Source organism: Rhipicephalus microplus, chromosome 2 (genome assembly GCF_043290135.1).
Source record: "Rhipicephalus microplus isolate Deutch F79 chromosome 2, USDA_Rmic, whole genome shotgun sequence".
NCBI classification, from domain to species: domain Eukaryota; kingdom Metazoa; phylum Arthropoda; class Arachnida; order Ixodida; family Ixodidae; genus Rhipicephalus; species Rhipicephalus microplus.
In genome coordinates this window covers 297758655-297779332 of record NC_134701.1, presented here as the reverse complement: position 1 = coordinate 297779332, position 20678 = coordinate 297758655, and the positions used below count along the sequence as shown (strand labels likewise).

The 20678-nt window shown below is 46.6% G+C and overlaps 1 protein-coding gene and 1 pseudogene across 2 annotated transcripts in view; one reads left to right on the top strand and one right to left on the bottom strand.

Moving 5' to 3' along the window:
• Positions 1–20678, bottom strand: part of rept (RuvB-like helicase 2 rept) — a 193883-nt gene that overhangs the window by 121649 nt on the left and 51556 nt on the right. The gene's annotated exons all lie outside the window — the stretch shown is intronic.
• On the top strand, positions 242–11755 carry LOC142784400 (uncharacterized; annotated as a pseudogene).

Below are 20678 nucleotides of genomic sequence, written 5' to 3'. Positions count from 1 at the left end.
GATGCTCGTCAACAAAATCTTTTACTTTAACGGCACCCTGCGTGCCTGACTTGACACTCATGAGACCGAGCTCACCAGCTGGGACCTATTCAAGGAACGACTACAAGACATATTTGCAGACCTGTCCGGTCAACAAATGGCCGCATGACAAGAACTTGCCACCCGTGGGCAGTCATCAACCGAGTCGTATGTCTCCTACATACAGGACGTGCTCGCATTGTGCCGCAAAGTGGACGAGCTAATGACCGAGAGTAAAAAGGTAAGCCACATACTTAATGGCATCGCGAACGACGCTTTCAACTTGCTTGTGTACAATAACGTCACAACCATCAATCTCATAATTAAAGAATGCCGCCGCTTCAAAATGACCAAAAACCGCCGAGTTCTGCCTCCAATCTCAAAACTCCCAAACACGACTTTCACCTCAACCTGCACCGATCTCAGTGCCACACCAACCTCGCACCAGAATGTTACACACATCATTCGGCGCGAGCTTGAGGCGACCTATCCGGTGTTGTTTCATCCACTTTCACTCGACCAGGGCAAACACCTCTTTCGATCTCAGTTATTCAGGCAGTCGTGAGGCAAAAAATTGCTAACCTTAGTTTTCCTGTCACCTGCTTCGTCTCTCGACCGGACTACAGACCGATGCCAATGATTGCATCACGCCATGACCCATATTTTCTGCCCAGATCCCGCAATCCGACGGAATGAAGAACAGCAGACGACAAGCCTATCTGCTTCCACTGTCACCGAGTTGGCCATGTCTCCCGCTACTGCCACAGCACTTGGATGCCTCCCCCCCCTCCATCGGAGCCAACTTTCTCCTCCTCGCCCATACGTGGACCCCCATCGGCCCAGCCGTGAGTATCGTGCTTCCAACACAACAGCCGTTCCACCACTCGTTCACCGTCACCAAACGCCGCCGTTCTTCGTCACCCCCACCCCGCCGCTATCCATCCTCGACTAACTATGGATTCTCCCGGATGGAAAAGTACATCATGCAGCTCCTGGAGGTAGTGCTGCATCAAGTGCGACTTACCCAAATCCTCCGTTAACGCTCCCTACTAGTAAGAACTTCAAAAGCGTATGATAGGGGGCTAGTTTGTAAGACATTTAGGAAAATTATAAATGTGTAAAAACCGAGACACAACAATGAAATAGACAGGACGATTGCAGACTAACAACTGATTAATTAAAAAAGTACACCACCCTTTTTGAAACAAACTCAATGCATGTGCAAAAACAAAGACGACCACGGGACAAGTTGCAAGACTTCTATCAACTAAAGATAAAATGAGGCTCTTTGCTGAAAATATACACAGATGAATCGCTAACGCACTCATTCAGACCATGCCTAGCTATTTAAGATGCATCCAATATCTCTCTTGCTCTTTGGCTCTTGGCTCGCCCTAACACCTTAAGGCATCACTTCGACCTTCCGCCTCTCACTCTTTAATAATAAGAACTTGCTGGAAGTGCATGTGGACTATCCTTTTTTGACGGCTTTAGTTGACACTAGAGCTCAGGTGTCTATAATGAGTGCTCGTCTCTGTCGCCGCCTCACAAAAGTACTCACACCTGCCGCAACACAAGTTGTCCGTGTCGCCAATGATGAAACTGTAACCATTATTGGAATGTGTACCGCTCATATTATCCTTGCCAGCCACCATATTCTTGTTTTATTTACCAAGCTCGAAAATTGTCCTCATGACTTCTAATTGACGCATTCTGGCTTGATCGACTGTTCCGCCACCGCTCTCTGTTTAGAACTTCCTCTTCTTCCAGATTCTTGCCCCAAGTTGCCGAAAAGCCTCTGTACCACAGACTTCAGTCAGATACCACTAATTAAACTGCCAACAAGTTCCCCCGTTATTGACGGTGATAATGTCGTCACGCCTATTGCTGATGTTCTCCTGGCGCGCGAAATCACTGTGCCACACTCAGTCGTAACCGTGGCCTCTAACCAGACATGTCTGCCCATTATCAATTTCGGTTTCACGCAGCAAGTACTACTATACGAAATTTCAGTCACCATGCTGCGACCCTTAATAACGCCCACGTCACCGCTTTTGCGGCACACGCATGCTCCAATCTTCGATGTCGCCCGCAGGATGCCACATCCCTCGATGCGGCCTTGCGCCCCATGATCGACCTGAAACTCAAACCTGAGCAATCCGACGCCCCATACCGCCTTCTGGCTTCCTACCATGACATCGACAACAGTCCACTCGGTCAGACTTCGCTTGTAAAGCACCGAATTAATACTGCCGATTCTCCTCCCATTTACTGCTGACCACACCAGGTATCTGCCACAGAGCGTAAGGTAATTCAAGAAGTTAAAAAGATGCGAGCCAAAGGAACTATTGAACCCTCCTCGCGCCCTTGGACATCTCCTGTCGTGCTCGTTAAAAAAAAGATGACACGTGGTGCTTCTTTGTTGATTACCGCAGTCTTAATCGAATCACGAAAAAGGACCTTTACCCTTGGTCCTGCATTGATGATGCCCTCGATTGTCTTCACGGTGCGCGATGCTTTTCTTCAATATACCTACGTTCTGGCTATTGGCAGATTGCGGTGGATGAGTAAGACCAAGAAAAGACTGCGTTTGTAAATTCCAACGGCCTATACCAATTCAAGGTGATGCCGTTTGGGCTATGCAACGCCGAGCCACGTTTTCAGTGTATGATGTTTCAGCGTATGATGCACTCGCTATTACAGGGGTTCAAGTGGTCAACATGCCAGTGCTACCTGGACGACATCCTCATATATTCGCCTACCTCTGAGACACACCTTCAGCGTTTGTCAGCAGTTCTCGATGTCTTCCGCACTGCTGGCCTTCAACTAAACTTGTCAAAATGTCATTTCGGCCGCCAGCAGATTATGGTGTTGGGCCACCTTGTCGACGCATCAGGTGTGCAGCCTGATGCGGAAGAAATTCATGCCGTCGCAAGCTTTCCTATACTCCTTTCTGTCAAGGACGTCCAGAGCTTTGTGGGACATTGTTCCTATTTTAGAAGGTTCGTGAAAGATTTTGCAACAATCGCTGGACCACTCACCGACCTTCTGAAGAAAGACGCAACTTTTACGTGGGGTCCCGCTCAAGCTGCCACTTCTAACCTCATCACCCTCCTCACGACTCCACCTATATTAGCCCACTTTGACCCGTTCACTGTGACAGAAGTCCAAACTGGTTCGAGTGGTCACAGGATTGGAGCCGTCCTAGCCCAACGCCAACAAGAACACGACCGAGTCATCGCCTACGCTAGCCGCCTTCTCACAGCTGCCGAGCGCAACTATTCAATTACAGAGCATGAATGTATTGCTCTTGTTTGGGCAGTCACATAGTTCACAAAGTTTAGCCCATATTTTGTGGGGATTTGAGGTGCGCCAGCGTCCCTTTCGCGGGCATTTCGTCGCACGGCCGTACCCTTTTCCTTTTCCTGCTCTGTTAACGGCGTGTGGCGATAGATGGCGCCACGCGCGAGCATGGCACGTGTTACGTGCGCGACGAGGGAGCTCTCTTTTCTCTGTGGTCGGCGTCGGGTAAGCACGTGTTTCCTTCGTCCGCGTCCCCTTTGGGAATCGCCGGAATGTAGCCTGCCTGGGGGCTTTGGCATCCCAGCAGGCGTGTTTACTTGAGTGCTAGCTTTGGTACCGTACGCTAAGCCAACAGCAGTGCCTAGTGCTTGAAGTGATCGTACCACACCGTGCCGCACTTGCCGTAGGCCTACGCGTGCGAGGTTCGCCCTAACACTCGCGACCAGGCCCAGTGGCCATCGTCAGAGTGCGCAGCATAGCTGCGAGGGACCTATTCCCGACCAGCTTGTCATAGCTCGCCATTGCCAGCTGCGGCGTGTTCTCGGTTTCCCCTTATCGTTAACGCACGCGTGCGGGTGCCTGTGCTCTCCGCATCCCGGGAACGGACGTTGTACTGTTGTTCAGGGTGCCCCCAAAGGCAATAAATTGTTGTGCATTTCTCTTATTGGAACACTGTCTCTTTCGCAGCGCTGCGCTAAACGCCTTATTAGTTGAGCGTGCACGGAGCGGTGCACTACACGCGGCGAGTAGGTGACGGAGTCACGGCCCTGTGGCTCGCTAAGCGTGAACCCGCGGTGATCATCCACTACGGTGAGTAGCGAGGTCACTTTAATTTATAAAGCACGAATTTCTCTATAACAACGAACCACCATTCCCTATGTTGACTTTCGTCACTAAAGAACACTACTGGCCAGCTTGGACGCTGGGTTCTGCAAATGCAAGAATATACCTATACAGTCAGGTACAAGTCGGGACGCCTACATGAGGACGCAGACTGCCTGTCCAGCTACCCGGTTGATGAATTGAGCCCTATCCCTGACACCGACACCGATACTTCCATCTTCTCCGTTTCGCAACTATCCCGAATCGTTGACGAGCAACGCCGTGATGCATCCTTGCGTGCTATAGTCGAATATCTCGAATCACCATTTTCCGACAGGTCCCATCGCTCGTCTTCCACGATGGTATACTATACCGCCAGAACGTCTACCCAGAGGGACCAGCCCAGATGCTCATCATTCCGAAAAACCTCGCCTTCGCTCGGCAGTTCTTCACGAACTTCATGACCTTCCAACCGCCAGCTGCCTTGGTGTGTCACACACGACTGGATTCACCAACGCTTCTTCTGGCTAGGGCTTTCACGCTCAGTCAGAAGATACGTTGCGGCTTGTGATAAATGTCAGCGCAGCAAAACACCAATGACGCTTCCCGCCGAACACCTTCAACCACTTGACATTTCGTCAGAACCTTTTTTCTGCGTTGGCTTAGACCTCCTGGGCCCTTTTTCCTTGTCTTCTTCTGGCAGCAACAGATTGATAGCTGTGGCCACAGATTATGCCACGCGCTACGCGATCCCACAAGCACTTTCACCAAGGGGCGCCACACATGTCTACGTCTTACAACACGACGCGATTTTGCAAAATGGAGCTCCACGCCACCTGCATACAGACCATGGCCGCACCTTTCTATCGAAAGTCATAGCCGATATCATAGTCATGTGAAACTAGGCACAAGCTCAATGCGTCGTACCACCCGAAGACAAATGGACCCATTAAGCGTCTGAATCGTACACTTACAGACATGCTTGCTGTTGTGTTCCAAGCACCCCTGTGTCATGAGCGAGCCTCCGAACCCGCGAAGTACCGGATGCTGAAACTGCTTCCAGATGGTGAATCCTCCCCTTCCCTCGCTCTGCGCAAACGAGCCACCATCGTTTCCCCCGGCAGTTCGGCCGCCACCTCCATCCGAATAGGAATAAACTTGGAGGAAGAAAAGCTCCCGCATAGCAGGAGAATTGAAAGTGGACAGCGCATATACGCCCGCCAGTTCCACAGAAAGCCCGGCTGGGTTGAAGCGACGGCACTCAAACGCATAGGTTTGCGGTCATGGCTCGTCGACATTGGTGGAAAGGCCACACGCCGCCACCTTAATCAGCTACGCCGTTCAGGTAATTTGCCAATGGAACCTCCCATTCAAGCAGCCACCTCGACGGAAGCTTCGTTCCACTTAGCCTGGCATCTCGCACCAGACGAATCGGCGCCGCCGCCCGCCGGCCCTGAACACAAGAGAAATGACACCCAGCAAGCGGAGGCTTCTCTTCTTAGTGCGTCCAGAGCGTCCACGCGCCCACGGCGGCCCCCAGATCGCTTCCAAGCGAAAATCTAAGGAGGGAGGAGATGTGTTCCAAGCACTCCTGTGTCACGAGCGAGCCTCCAAACCCGCGAAGGACCGGATGCTGAAACTGCTTCCAGATGTTGACTCCTCCCCTTCCCCCGCTCGGCGCAAAGGAGCCACCGTCGTTTCCCCTGGCAGTTCGGCCGCCGCCTCCATCCGAATAGGAATAAACTTGTTTTTAACCGTTCGAGGCTGTCTGAGCTTTTTGGACTACCGCGACCAACGCGTACGTCTATGGGCCGACGACAACACCGGACATAACACTTGCGAAGTATGTTTCTTCCAACCACTCTGACTGGGACCTTGCTTCTCCATACGTGACATTTGCAAACAATTATTCTCGCCATGACACTGCCGCTTACTCTCCATTTTTTCTGTTGTTTGGCCGAGAACCTACATTACCCCTAAATACAGTCCTTCTGTCTACCGCGACACCGACCAGCAAATATGCCCTTGACGCTATCACTCGGGCTGCCCATGCACGCAAATCGCTCGCATTCGCTTTCTGGCCTCTCGAGTGAACGAGCGGCGTTTGTACGTTCAACAGCTCCGTGACGTGCACTTTTTACCCGGTTCATTGGTCCTGCTGTGGTCCCCGACCTGTCCAGTTGGCTTGTCAGAAAAACATCTTTCTCGCTACACAGGTCCATACCAAGTCCTTCGTGAGGTTACTCCTGTGACATACGGAATTGCCCCTGCTGCCTCATCGCCTTCATCTGCCCCACTGACCACCGATATCGTACATGTGGCACACTTGAAGCCTTACCACTCCCCCACTGACGTTGACATCTAGATGCACCGAGACAGAGCTTCTGCCACTGGGGATTATGCTACAGGCATGTTGATATTTTGCAGGACGATGTGTGTGTGTGCCTGATGCGCTTCTGCCGCCGGAGATTATGTTACATGCACGTTGATAGTTTGCAGGACGATGTGTGTGTGTGCCTGATGAAGAGGACAAAGGGTTGTTTCTGCGCGGTGGCTGGTTAACCAGTCACGTCACTGCTGCTGGTTTGAAATATATTTCAGCCACTGCCTCGTCGGTATGGCGTCTCTTCTCTTTTGCAAGAATATAAAAGCAAAGGTGACGTGAATGTTTGATCGTGAGCTGGGCACAAGCGTCACCGGCTTGTGTTCTGGGTGCTTCAGCTCTCGTTCTACGGCTTCACACAGTAGATGCCAGCTGTTCACGAACAAGTTCAAGGCTCTGGAAGGCAATCATGAGAACCTGCAGCGGCCAGGAAGCATCATCGGCCTGTGCACTGAACACACTGTCTACGACATCGTACCGTAGGCCTCGTTCGAGTCAGGGTCTGTTTCAGGGAGACGCTGACTAGCACAGATATTTGCAAGGCCACTGAACTCCAAACCTCCCAGCCTCAAAAACGCAGATCGCTTTCCTCATCCAAGAAGGATGGCGCCACCAATGTGGACATCAACGTTAATTCAAGCCAGTGTTCTCGCAATGCTTCGCCTCATCATGTATTGATACACAACGCCGTGAGAACGCTTTAAACTTTAGCGACTTTTCTTTAGTTTGTATCATAGCATCGTTTCGCGATGGTTGTTTTAGTATGTTTGTTGTTTGGTGTGTTTGTAGTTATTGAAGGAATAATATGTGTTTTCTATTAGTTTGTAATTAAAACATGTGTATTTAACAACCTCGCTTCGTTCACTCTTTCCCGTCCACTGTTGTCCGAAAATCTGTGACAAAAAATAAGTGGCAAGCCTGCCAGGATATCTTCCTTTTTATTTTGTTTTGAATCACGTGGATATCTCTTCGGCAGGAGGATGAACCCAACAAAGGTTCGAGTTGGCCGTAAAGCTTAGCTTGTGGGGAGGAAGCAATAAACCTCTATGACTGCGAGGAAAAGAAATGGAGAGGAGAGAGAGCAGGCGCACAAAGAGAGGCGTGATGAGTGGGAACGTGAGATTAGAAAGGTCGAACAGGACAAGGAGCTCATTTTGTGGAAGCAGCGAACTTTGGAGACACACGGCGAGAGGAGCACGAATAATAGGGGCCTGCACACCAGAGGCACAACCTGTTAGATCGATGCAAGCTTGTCCCACGTCGATGATCTCGTTCCACGACAAAATAGAGAACCTAGATGTATACTTGCACTGGTCTGAGCCGATAGATTTAGATCAAAAAGTGCGGACAAGAAATTCCAGTTCGGGAAAAGCAAGTGAGGTTTGAAAGACAGGACAGCCGAACACGTCGACGACGGCGGTCTTAAAAGCAAACTAAGTGACGGCGGTCTTAAAAGCAAACTAAGTCGGCAAATCAGATGCGTGGTTGTACCACATGCCTGCAACACCGGCAAGATAGAAAATTAAGTTGCCGAGCTTGCCTGCCGCGTCCCGTGTATTGGGTTTCGAAAATGGCGAGCCAGTTCTCCACGTCAGCGCCATCTGTGCCGATGAAGACAGGAGGGTCGCAGACGCTGGGGACACCGGGACATGGCGTGAGCGCAGGAGATAGCATTTGCCGCGTAGCATTTTGGGACATGGTGGGTGGCAAAGTACGGGATCGAAGCTCAAAAGGCATCCAATGCAGACCGAAGTTGTTTTAATGCACAGCACTCTTCACCAATTTTAGGATGTTTATTGGCAGGCACTTGGTGACAATGCACGACAGTAACAGTCAAGGTGGGGACAGATTCTCTGCACGAGCTACTCATTTTTTTTTTCTAAAAGGGCAACCCACTAAAGGCACTACAGAGGATGACTCATTGTATAACTCCAAGGCTTTCCTACAGCTGACAGATAATGCTCGGAGGCTGTATGCAGAATGGATGACAACCATGCCATGACATGCACACACACTGTCTGTTGCGTTTTGTACTCTGCGTTTACAACCCTTCTTTTAATGCTGCGCTCATTCTTCTTCCATTTCTACCTATTCCAAGTAGTTTCGGTTTCCAGCTGAACCTTAAACATTACACTAATCTCTTGTTTCCTCATAGCCGTCTGTTTCATCCTACAGGAGAGCCATCATGTGACCCTACCCATTCAGACTGGTTGTATTGCCCTACCGCAATCAAGGCAACATGTATCAGAAGCTTCAGCAGTACCAACGCTGCCAAAAAAGACGCACTGTGCAAGAAAGCAGACATGAAATGGGAAACTAATGTGCAACAACGTGAACCGACACGTCAACCTTAAGGTGGTAGGCCACCTTCAAAAGTCTTTTTTTTTTTTCGCGAAATAAATTTTTAGAGTTTTGTTTTTCTTGCATGCCCAAACATTCACATATATATTGCAACAAAAACTATCCTCTCAGCGTCATTAGTTTGCGAGTTACAGCAAGTTTTCTATGCTCTATGCTCCTATAGCAAAACCGAAATCAGATTTCCAACTGTGGTTTCGGTTCCGAAAAATTGCTTTCAAAAGCAAGTGTTGTTGCGTCTATATTAATGCTATTCAAAATACTTTATGCATTTTATTGCGACTGTTATATAAGATGATGTCATTAAATACAACTTTCTGTTTAAATGTCTTCGTTGATCTCTAACAACAGTCACAAGGGGCAAGCATTAGGCTCGTCGGAATTTTTGTTGTTTGACTTGGTCAGGCTACGTCAGGCTTCGTTCTGCATTTGTTCCACGAGTCAACGCTACTAGGGCTGTATCCTTAGGCCACCTGGAACATATTACGACCAGCATAGGAAAGTGCAAAACAACGAAGACGAGGAAGTACAAGTTTGCTGGAAATCTTTACACGACCACGAGGCTGCCTACTGATACAGACGCCGGTGTTTCGGCAATCGCGAAGAGGCTTGGGGACATGAACAAGGCATACCAGGCTCCACTAGAGAATTCTGCGCTCCAAAGGAACAGGATAATAGACATTGGTATTCTTTCTTCAGTGTTTTCATCGCTGGCATGTTCCAAATGCATGAACACAACACTGAAGCTCGAGGAACGCTCTCACCAAGGGATATGCTCGGCTTGTGCGGTCATGTGTACCAGCTGTGGGTTTAAGCGCCCATTTCATACGTCGAGAAAGATGGGTCGTGCCAATGAGAACAATTTACGTCTGGTTTACGTGATGCGCCAGTTAGGAAAAGGGCACGCTGATGCGAAAACTTTTTCTAAAATGATGAACATGCCTGCTCCTCCACGCACTCCGCCTACGACAAATTGTCATCTCGGCTTTCTGCAGCGGCAGGAGAAGTGGCATCGAAGTCGATGACTGATGCTGCTGTGGAAGTTCGTCGTGTTGTGGGGAGTGCCGAATGTGGTGTTTCAGGTGATGGCACGTGGCAGAAGCGTGGCCATTCATCTTTGAACAATTGTGTGTCAGTGATTTCTGTTGACACGGGAAAGGTTATTGATGTTGAGGCCCTTTCTAGTTTGTGTAAGTCTTGTAAAACCAAAGGAAGTTGAGGCAAGATAGTGCTTTGTACCAGGAATGGAAGGCAAACTACACTTCCTGTCAAGCAAACCATGAAAGAAGTGCTGGCAGTATGGAGACGGTTGGCCTATACCAAATATTTGAAAGGTCGAAAGGCAAAAGAGATTTGAAGTACCTGCAGTACTAGGTGATGATGATTCCAAGAGCTATGCCGCTGTGAAAGACGTGTATGGAAAGGACAGTGTGCAGAAACTGGAATGTATTAGGCATGTCCAGAAGCGTATTGGCTGCCGCCTCAGGAAACTGAAGAAGACAGTGCGTGGACTCGGTGGTAAGGGAAAGCTCACTGATGCCCTCATTGACCGCCTGCAAAACTACTATGGCATCGCCATAAGGGCTAATGTGGGGAACCTTTTTGCAATGAAAAAAGCTACTCTTGCCAGTCTTTTTCCTTGTAGCTCCACCGACAAGCAGCCGAGACATGGCCTGTGTCCATTTGGACCGAAAAGCTGGTGCGGATACCAAAGGGTCGAAGCACTCGGCCAAAGGAAACATGTACACAAAGGAGGACTTTCAAATGATGTACTCAACAAAGTTAAAACTGTCTACAGTGATCTGTGCTCTGATGAACTTCTAATGAAGTGCCTTCACAGAAAGACTCAAAATGCTAATGAGTGTTTCAATGGTCTAATATGGCAGCGGGCACCCAAAGAGGTCTACGTAAGCTTGCCTACAGTAATGTTTGCCTTGCATGATGCTGTGGCACACTTTAATAATGGCAGTGTAAGCACCCTAGATATCCTGAGGCAATCTGGCATAGAACCAGGGTACCACACGACGAACGCTTGCATCGCCAAGGATCACCTGCGCATGCAGAATGCTAAACGCAAGTCAGCAGTTGGGACAGAACAGGCCAGGAAGAAAAGACGAGCAGCCACCTGAACAAAAGGAGACAATAATGCTTTCGCAGAAGGGCCCAGCTATGAATCTGGTGTATTTTAGGCCTGCATGCGAGGATTGTGACCCTTTTTACAAGCACGGAAATTTTTGTTTACGTTTTTCTGAAAATAACAATTTGCTCCAAATGTTGCGACGCGAACTTTCATAACGTATTTCTCAGCGTACACTTTGAACTGAAATTTTGCACAATGGTTTACAACATATATATCTGTGCCGTGAACTAGAATAAAAGAAAACCATTGAATATTTTTCAGTTCACAGCTGAATTCTCCAACAGGTTCAGCCTAAATTGGCTCTTTTTCCCCGTTTTTGGTTTTTTTTAGCATTACTTCCTTGATATTCACTGCATAATATTTATTCTAGTTCACTGCATAGCTCCAGCCATTAGTTACACAAATGTCAAAGCTTTACTGAATAAAGCCAACCATTAGTCACTTATCACAGCTGGTGTGGCTAGCACTTTTAATGCAATTTTTGACAAAGATTACCTCCCAATAAACAAATATTCAGTATTTTGCACTGTAAATAGCTGGGTAAATTAAATAAGACATGCTGGTTTTGAGGAAAAAGTTTTTTCAATGCTGCCTGTACTTAAAAAATTTTTGGTTTTTGAGTGGCCTACCACCTTTAACTTTTTCAGTAGCAGACCATGATATTGCTAAGTGCATGTACATTGATATTCTAGGGGGCGACGCGCGTGTGTGCCTGACGAGGAAGACGAAGGGTTGTCTCCACTCGATTGCTAGTAAACCGGTCACGCCATTCATTACCACTGGTATTGAACATGTCTAATCTCCAGCCTCGTCGATACAGCGTCTCTTTTCCGTAAGAATATTTACACCGGGAATCCCGCTAAACAAACACACGTGTAAGTGCCACAGAGATGACATTCTTACTTTGGAAAAGATCCAATGCCCACTTGTCATGGTGGCCAGGCAGTGCTAAGGTGCGAACTATGGCGCACATTGCACAGGAATCCTGGCTTAAGATGAGAGCCAATCGGGCGAAACTCGTTTAGCCCAAAGCGTCGCAAAAACCTCAAAAGGACCCGCGTGTGGTTTGTTTGCAAACATGAAAGGGGTCTATATATATCCATTATTATGCAGATCAATTACTAGATTTTTTGGACAGGAATGCCAAACACATGCCAAAACACTTCTAGCATTTTTTCAAGACTATGCTGCCATTGATCTACCATTGCGCTATCAACGTGCCCTCAGAGCTCGTAGTCGCTATGAGGTGTTGAAGTGGACTTCAGTGGTTTGGAGCAGGTCAGGGAGCAGGAATAATGCTGTTTCAGAGCCCCTTTGGCGCAGTAAAATGGGACCTTTCGAGAAGGTTCGGAGCACCAAGAGCAGGGTGTCTACATTTTTTATATTTCGAAATTCCCTTACTTTTCCAGGTTTTCCATGATGATTAAAAGCAAATTCCATGACCGCCACGTCTGCTTGGGAAACTATGTGCACTGGAAACAAACCCTCAAGTGGTAAAAAAAAATCAGGCGCTCTATATAAAATAAGTAAACATAATTACCAGATGTACTCGGAATGTTCTGAGCACATGCTGTCAATGTGAAAAAATATGTATATGTGGCCAAAATAAAACCCTTGAGCCAGGCAGTGAGCAAGACAGCCGTTTGATGTTCAGAACTCCGAAGCAAACACACCAGTTATAAGTAACCACAGAAGGTGCAATTGACGCAGCACTTTCACGCCTTGCTATTCGTCGCAGCAAATGCTGTTTCTTGCGTGGTGGATGAGGCCAGGGGTAGTTCAGTTTCTAATCTGCGGGCACTGACTTTTGCACGTGCCTGCAAAACTAAGTAATTTTTGCTTTCTAAGATCGCATCTGCTGTAATTTTCTCCGCAGTGTTTGCGGAACGTAGCGTCGCTTTGACTGGTCAAGCGCTGAAAGCGCGCACACTTACCAAGTGTTGTGCTACGTCGTCACCATTCATGATCGTGCCAAGAGTAGACCTGTGCGCCAGTACAAAACTTGCCACCGGCAGCGCGACGGTGTTTTCACCTTTGGCGGCAGCGTGTCAACGGCACGGAGTCCATCGGATCGGCGGCAGTGCAGGGAGAGGGGAGTAGGATCAAGATTCAAGAGTTCGTGGTAATAGAAACTCATTTTTTGAATTTTTAAAAACATCTTTTTCCCCAAGAATGCGAAGCTGTTTAAATGACACCAGCATGTGTCAGTGTTATTTATTTGAAATACGGCTGTTTCAGTTTTCGAGCCATTGCATTTATTAATACAAATGTTCAGCACTTTCGAAAAATACAATAGACCTCTATCGGGGTATGTCACAGCATGACGTCACCGGTGCACATGCAAGGCGGTGGTTGGCAAAACACTCCCACCGGTGGCTGAGTGGGATGCACTCGATCGATGCTTAGAGCAAGCTTTTTTTTTTTCTTTCTGAAAGCTTAATCTTCGTCTCACATTGGCAACATCAGCTGTGGTATGTGTCAGAGAATATCTTAGTGTGTGGTAAAGTGCGTGATGATATATTCGCCATGCTGGCTGGCTGTTTATCTCCGAGAAGTGAACGCACGTGGCGGCCTGTGCAAGAAAGAGCGGCATCGAATAATCATCTACGAAAAATCGTCTTCGAAAATGTGCAGTGTTGACTGTGGCGTGTACTGTGCGTTGAAGGGCATCGACAATATTGGTTCACCTTTACAGATGGTGAAACTGGGAGTATTGTGCGTGGTGTGTGCAGTGCGAATAACGCGATGCGTCTTGCTTGCGGAAACGCTGGTATTTGTTGTGGGCTGGTTGCCATAACCGGTTGTCGATGGACCTTTATGATCTGACATTTTAGTCAAGGTAAAAATACATCTGACGCAATCATCTCAGCGTATGCACAGCGTGCAGAAAAATAAAAGTGCATGATCTCCGGGTAATATGTACGACTACGCATGAGCTATAAGAATGTTGTATTATACTATAGCGTTGCCAAACCTGCATAAAATCTTCACCCCAGCTATGACTCGTATTATCGGATACCTGATACGTGTTAATGGCAACAGCGGAGATTTTCGTTTCTTATCTTTTTTGTATTTTTACAGCTCGATTCTTATGAAGTGACAATGGGTATCAGAAGTTCGTGTACCAGGCCTAGACGAGCAATATAGATACGAAAACACGTTACAGGTGTCAAATGCAGCAAGGTGACTGAGCCAGATAATACTATACATCATTATGTCGTCGGGTTTTACATCACATGAATTTTTACTGGGTTATTGAGAAACACAGTGGCAGATTTTTACTTTAATTATGACGAGGATATGTTGACTTCAGCCTAATGCACAGCCAGAAGCGTTTCTTTTTTTCATTCATCTCCGATCAGACTTTTGCGCAATATGTGAGAATCTTATCCGTGACGTCGCACACAGCAGCTCAAAACCATGCTGCCACGAATGCTGTACCGAGTTTAAAACTGCATTGCCCATGCCAAGATGAAAATTGATTATGTTTACATCCATGCTACACAAATATTTCTTAAAGTGCCAGTCAGCGTGTACATTCAAACTTTCGCTTTCGAAAAAGATTAGACTTTTTATGGCTGCCATCTACATGGGTAAAGCCCACTGGGTGCTAGTCGCGTCTCTCAGCACTCCAAATGAAGTTTCTCCATCCATCCAATTACGACGAGCCAATTTCCACACTATGAGCAGTGACCCTTCCACGACCCGCTCCTTTCAAAAGCTGTGACTTTAGAACATAGCAATGTAGAAATTTCTGTCGATTGAATGCAGACACGCAGTTCTGCTATGCAGAAAGATGCTGCTGGCAGAACACTCTTGCCAACCAGCACCTGCTCTAAGAGAGGGTATGGTGGGAGGGGTACCCGCAGTGACGTCACACTGTTTACGAACAGGGAGGGGTCTATTACGTGTTCAGGAAATCCTTTTTTTTTTTTAGTGGCTCAGAACCGACCCTACAAAAATGAAGTCATGTTTGTTGTGAAGCACCCGAACAATCAACACGCATTCCAGTGCAGCGAAGTCATACACGCTGCCAGTCAGCATTTTGTTGAGTTGCTTGACGTGCGTCGGAGACACCAAAGTTTTCGAAGAGCTTGTTGCAGATTGTTTTGAGATGCGTGCGCAATTTTAAGTTTCCTTTAAGAGTTGCAACAGTGTATTTGAAAAAAAAAAAAGAAAAACACATGACACCTACTAGACTCACACATTGATTAGTATAGGAAAAACAAAGTGGCTGTTTTGTATTTGAAAGGTCATGATTGCGGTCTTTTTTGAAGTTTGCCATGCTTCATTCCTGTCACAAAACGATGGAAAAAAAATGCTATTATTTGAGTATTATAGATGGTTCTACAGATAACGCGATCCTCCACATACATGCGAAGCTTCATTTCAGTATCACCAACAATTTGACTTCCGTCATATATATATTAAAAAAAAAAGCGGACCAAGGACCGAGCCTTGAGGACCCTTCCTAATGTGATAATTAAGTCAGATCCCGCCGCGGTGGTTTACTGGTTAAGGCACTCGGCTGTTGACCCGCAGTTCACGTAATCGAATCTAGACCGCGGTGGCCGCAGTTTCGATGGAAACGAAAATGCTTGAGACCTGTGTGCTTTAATCTAGGTGAACGTTAAAGAAGCCCAGGTGGTCTAAATTTCCGGAGCCCTCCACTAGGCGTCTCTCATAATCATATGGTGGTTTTGGGACATTAAACCCCAACAAAGTTATCATTATTATGTACGTCAAATGATATCATGCAGTTAAACGAAACAAATCTTCTATCTTCAAACCTGCTACCCAATCAACCAACCAGCTCATTGTTGGAAAAAAAATTGTGCATAAGGTAAAAGTTTAGCATGGCAAACCATGTCAAAGACCTTCGAAGAGTCAATAAGTACGATAGGTTTTGGTCATTAAGGGAAGAAACAATATCTTGCGCAAATTGACGCATCTGTCTTACAGTAAAATAGACAGCATGAAAGTCCGTGCTCTGAACGTGAAAGTATATTGCGCGTATTTAGGTATTCTACAAAGCATTTGTTAATAATATTCACTAAATGTTTAGAGCAGATAGAAAGCAAAAATATTGACCCATAATTTGGTATTTGCCTATTTTTGCACTCATAACGAGCACAATGTTTGCTGATTTCCGCACCTGGATACTGATGCAGAGATTATTAATTTTTTAAAGTATTATAGTAAGATACTTAGCACACCATTTTCATGCCTGCCAAGTTCAAGGATTCTGAATACGGGAGATTCCCGCAACGGAGGGGGGCGGGGGTAGCTGAATTATTTGGCTTTTTTTTTTTTTGGTGCTGAAAAAAAAAAGGCAATGCCAAACAAACAAAAAACACTGAAAAACAAAAGGGGGTGGGGTGGGGTTTCCCAATCACAAGCCCCAACGTCAGCCTTGCGGTCTTATAATGGCTTGGAGAGGCTGAACACACGAGGGTAACGTTTCGTACATAGGTGAGTCTCAAAGTGTTATCACAACTAGCAGAATCTATTTCCGTCGTCAAAACAACTAGCGTACGTCTTTCTGGGACACAGGTGAACGGACGGGACAGTCCAGCTGGCTACTGCAACAGCGCGAGTCAGAGCTTTCCTCACTACTACATTCTTTTGACAGGAACGCCAAAAAGCGTCTGGTTCCTTTTTGTTATGATAGCAATTATATGAACGGTCTAGGCTATTTTTGTTTTCCGTCGCCGCCGTCATTCACGATATATGTATACATATCTATATATATGAACACTTAAGAAGGAAAAAAAAGCCACCTGCGCTTGGCGTCCAGCCCGTGGCAATGCACTGACGCACGCTTATCTCTCACGCGCTTACCTTTTCGTGGGGAGAATCACGTGCCTGCTGCTTTCACTGAAACGATTGCGTTAGTTGCCGGGCCCACAAAGGTAACTTCGGCTTCTGCACAGGCCCCATTTGCCAAAACAGCGCGTTTTGCAAGGTATAACAGGGACACTTGTTTGTACTCATCTGAACCTGAAATTACGTCTCGTGCACCGTTTTTGTTTAAACAGCGCGTTATGTGTCAAGCGGTAAACGTAGTTAGTTCACTTTCATACGTCCTGCGTGTATCGAGCTTTGTGCGTCATTTGTCAGTGAGCAGAACGCTGCATGTTTCCATCTGCTTGCCGTTCTCAGCGTGGCATCCCAAGTTGTGGCTGTCGCATTAACTGCTTCGACATTACTGTGAAACTGACTTTTTTTTACGTATTTACTGCCTTTAACCTACCGCTGCGTGCCCTCGGAGCTTGACTATTACTACCGCCCTCGCCGTGAGTGCGGTTTTGTGCGTGGCAGTTACAGCAAACGGTAGTTCTTTTTACAATCGCGTTTTTCCATCTACGATCATATCTGCCGCAGTTTTGTTCCCAGTGTTTGCGGAAAGTAGCGTTGCGTAACGTCGTTGCCAAACATGATTGTGTCAAGAGCGAGCGGGGTTTCATCCACAGCGGTTGTGGCCAAAACAATCACACACTTCGTAAAAGACAGTGCGTGCGTGGGTCGCACGCGTACTTCCAAAGCTGAACGTACGCTGCTCTCGGCCTTAGTTCCACAGTTTCCGTACTAAAGTTCTTATCACCTGCACGATTAGAAAATGTGTTTGGAACATTCGAATTTAGGCCCAATGGACATAGTGGACATAGGCTGGGCCTAATGGACATAGGCTGGGGAATTTTACAAATTCGTATCTGCCGCAGTTTTGCATCACTGAGATTCTACTGTCTGTTTAGATGAACGCCTCCTCAAATCGTTTATAATAACATGTGGTTGGTTCGCAAAAAGCCTGGAGCGGACTCATCTGCGTTTTCATCAATGCGGCCAGATCACACACGAAAATTTCTATTTCTGGAAGATTTTCATGGCAACCATACAACCAGAAGGAAAAGTCAAAATACGGGAGTCTCCCGGCCAATCCGGGAGACTTGACAGGCATGCATTTTGAATACTACTTTAGAAACATATGTGAAATGCCATCTTGGCCACATTGTTTTGAAACCTCAAGATTTAGTATGAGGTTATGTACTCCAGAGGAGCTTATTTCCAGATTACAAAAGGCAGGTATTTTGTTACTTAGGAAAATGAAGGAGTGACACCGTTATCGGTAGAAAAAATACAGATTTGAAGTAACTATTAGAGCCATTTGCTAAAGCTTGAGGATATGAGGAGGATTGGCCATAAGAATAAATGATGTGGGCATAGACAATGCAGGATTAATCAACCTCTAAAGCATTATTGTATCTTTCAAAGCATTTATGGTAGCATGGGTGTCTTGGGGTCCATTCAATATATTTTTGTGGCACATACTTTGATAGGCATTACCACAAAACTTAAGAAGGAGCACAATTACACTAAAAAATTCACTACAAAACTCCAATTCCTACAAAGATGCTGAAGTGTCAAGTACAGGAGTGTCATCAACTTTTAAAAAATGGCAGATCCCACGTACAATGGGAATCGATGATATGAGTAGCACGAATGAGGAAGGCTGAATCGTCACATTAGAATCGGCACAAGGGTACGAGGCGGGCGTAAATTACGCCTACATGACTTCCAAGCCATGTCATGATTATCATGTTTAGGCCTGGCATTTGTGTTCGTTGTCCATTCAGGTAACGTAATACCTAATTTGGTATACATGAAGCTAACGAAACGACCGTGAGCGCTCTATGATCATAGCATGTAACCAAGTCTTACATGGCACGCATATCATGATTATCATGTTAGGACATGTCTATTACCTTAGTCGTCTATTCCCGTCATGCGATACCAAACTTGGTATAAGTGGAGTTAGCCAAACAGCGGTGAGCGTGCTATGAGTGTAGCCTGTAGTCATGTGTTACATTACAAGCATGTCACGATTATCATGTTTGCAGAAGTTATATATCTTCGTCATCCATTCACGTCACGTAACACTAAGTTTGGTATAATTGAAGCTAGCGAAACGGCCGCGACAACACTGTGAGTGTGGCATGTAGTCATGCTCTTTATGACAACTGTACAAACGTAAGAAATGGTCGAAATCTGGGAGACTTCACAGGTATGCATACATAAACATATCCGGAACGTGAGGGCAACAGCAATAATCAGCCGAAAGTGCCCCTATAATTGCTATCGCAAGAATAGCTTTGGATTTATTGAACAGCCAGTTTTAATGAATCAATGCTTTGAATTTAGCAAGTGAGTTGAATTAAGCAATACTTTATAAGAATATTGCCTGGTTTTCCTGTTGTTTTGGGTTGATTCATCACTACAGTACCATAGCACGTTCAAAATTTGGTTGGTCATGGAATGTAGTTTCCCCGTTTTTTACTCTGCTGTGTAGCTTACTCATGCTGTGTTTTCCTGTCCTTCTTTATCGTTGTTTTCTTTAAGGCGAGACCCTTGCATGCCTATTCAAACGTGAAAACTGACCGACTGCTTCCTGCGTTAACGGCGTTAACATGTGATGCAAAAAATTATCTTTTCGTGCTTATGATGCATTGATATCGAAAATTAACTTATCAAGCTTTTACAGCTTGCGCAAGTTCTATGCACTTTTTTGGTGCATCCTCTCTTGCTCCGTCACCCTAGCAAGCTTCAATAGATAGCACTGAAGTCTCTTTCCAAGCAACCGATGTGTGCTTTGAAGCTGTAAAAAGCTGCATGTAGCTTCGTATGTTGGGCTTGTTACCTCTAAACTTTTGTTCATCTCAGTGCCTGTATAAAAATAAACGCTGACCATTTCACTCATCAAACTTTTTCATTACTGCATGGCATGCAATGAAGAGTCATATGTTCACCTTCATTAGCTGTCATTATCCATGGCAGCTGTATCAAAGAGGCTTATGCACAGTGTTCATGCAGCTTGAACAGTCTTCAGCTCAGCTTTCCGTTTCCGACAACGCTAAGTAGGCGGGGGAGCTCTGGACCTTTTGCACTAGAATACGCCGGGAGGCCGTGGAAAATCCTCAGCACAGTGTCCAGCAACAGTTTCGGATCCACGTGCGGGTTCTCCACAATAACTCCTTTGATTAGCCGCTGGTTCATCCGAAAGACCCCACTCTCACCAAAGTGCTTTTCGAAAACACGCTCTTGTCCAGGCTCAAGCGTGGAACCACCAGCTTTTTGTAGTGGTATAGTGCGCTTCTACTTTTCCAGTCGTTCGCTGTCTAGGCAGCCAGAATATAGGCACCACATTGACATCTATGTACGCGGTATGCTTTACACAACATGCACAACCCCAAACATTGGATGAAAACGCATGGTGACATGCCGCTGTATGCGGCCACCATCTGGCCAATGCCCCCAACAAGGCCGCAGCGCCGCCCCGCCTCGCCGCCTTCGCTTGCAACACACAAAGCTCTCCCATAGAATTACAGCACAGCTTCCTGGCCAGTTAAAGTATTGAAGGACTAGGATGATACTAATGAGTGGCAACCGAAGACCTCAGCCTTGCTACTTCCAGCCCCCCCTCCCCAAATCAATCAAATAAAAAGAACAGCCCAACTCAAATGTGCGCCTGTAGAAAACAAGACGTGCTTCACTGAAGCAGAGCGGTGACGCGCAGACAGCATATTGCATGCTTCTCCCAACGTTAGCACATCATGATTTGCCCATTTTTTTCTTGGAATGTAAAGAAATGATTAAAAG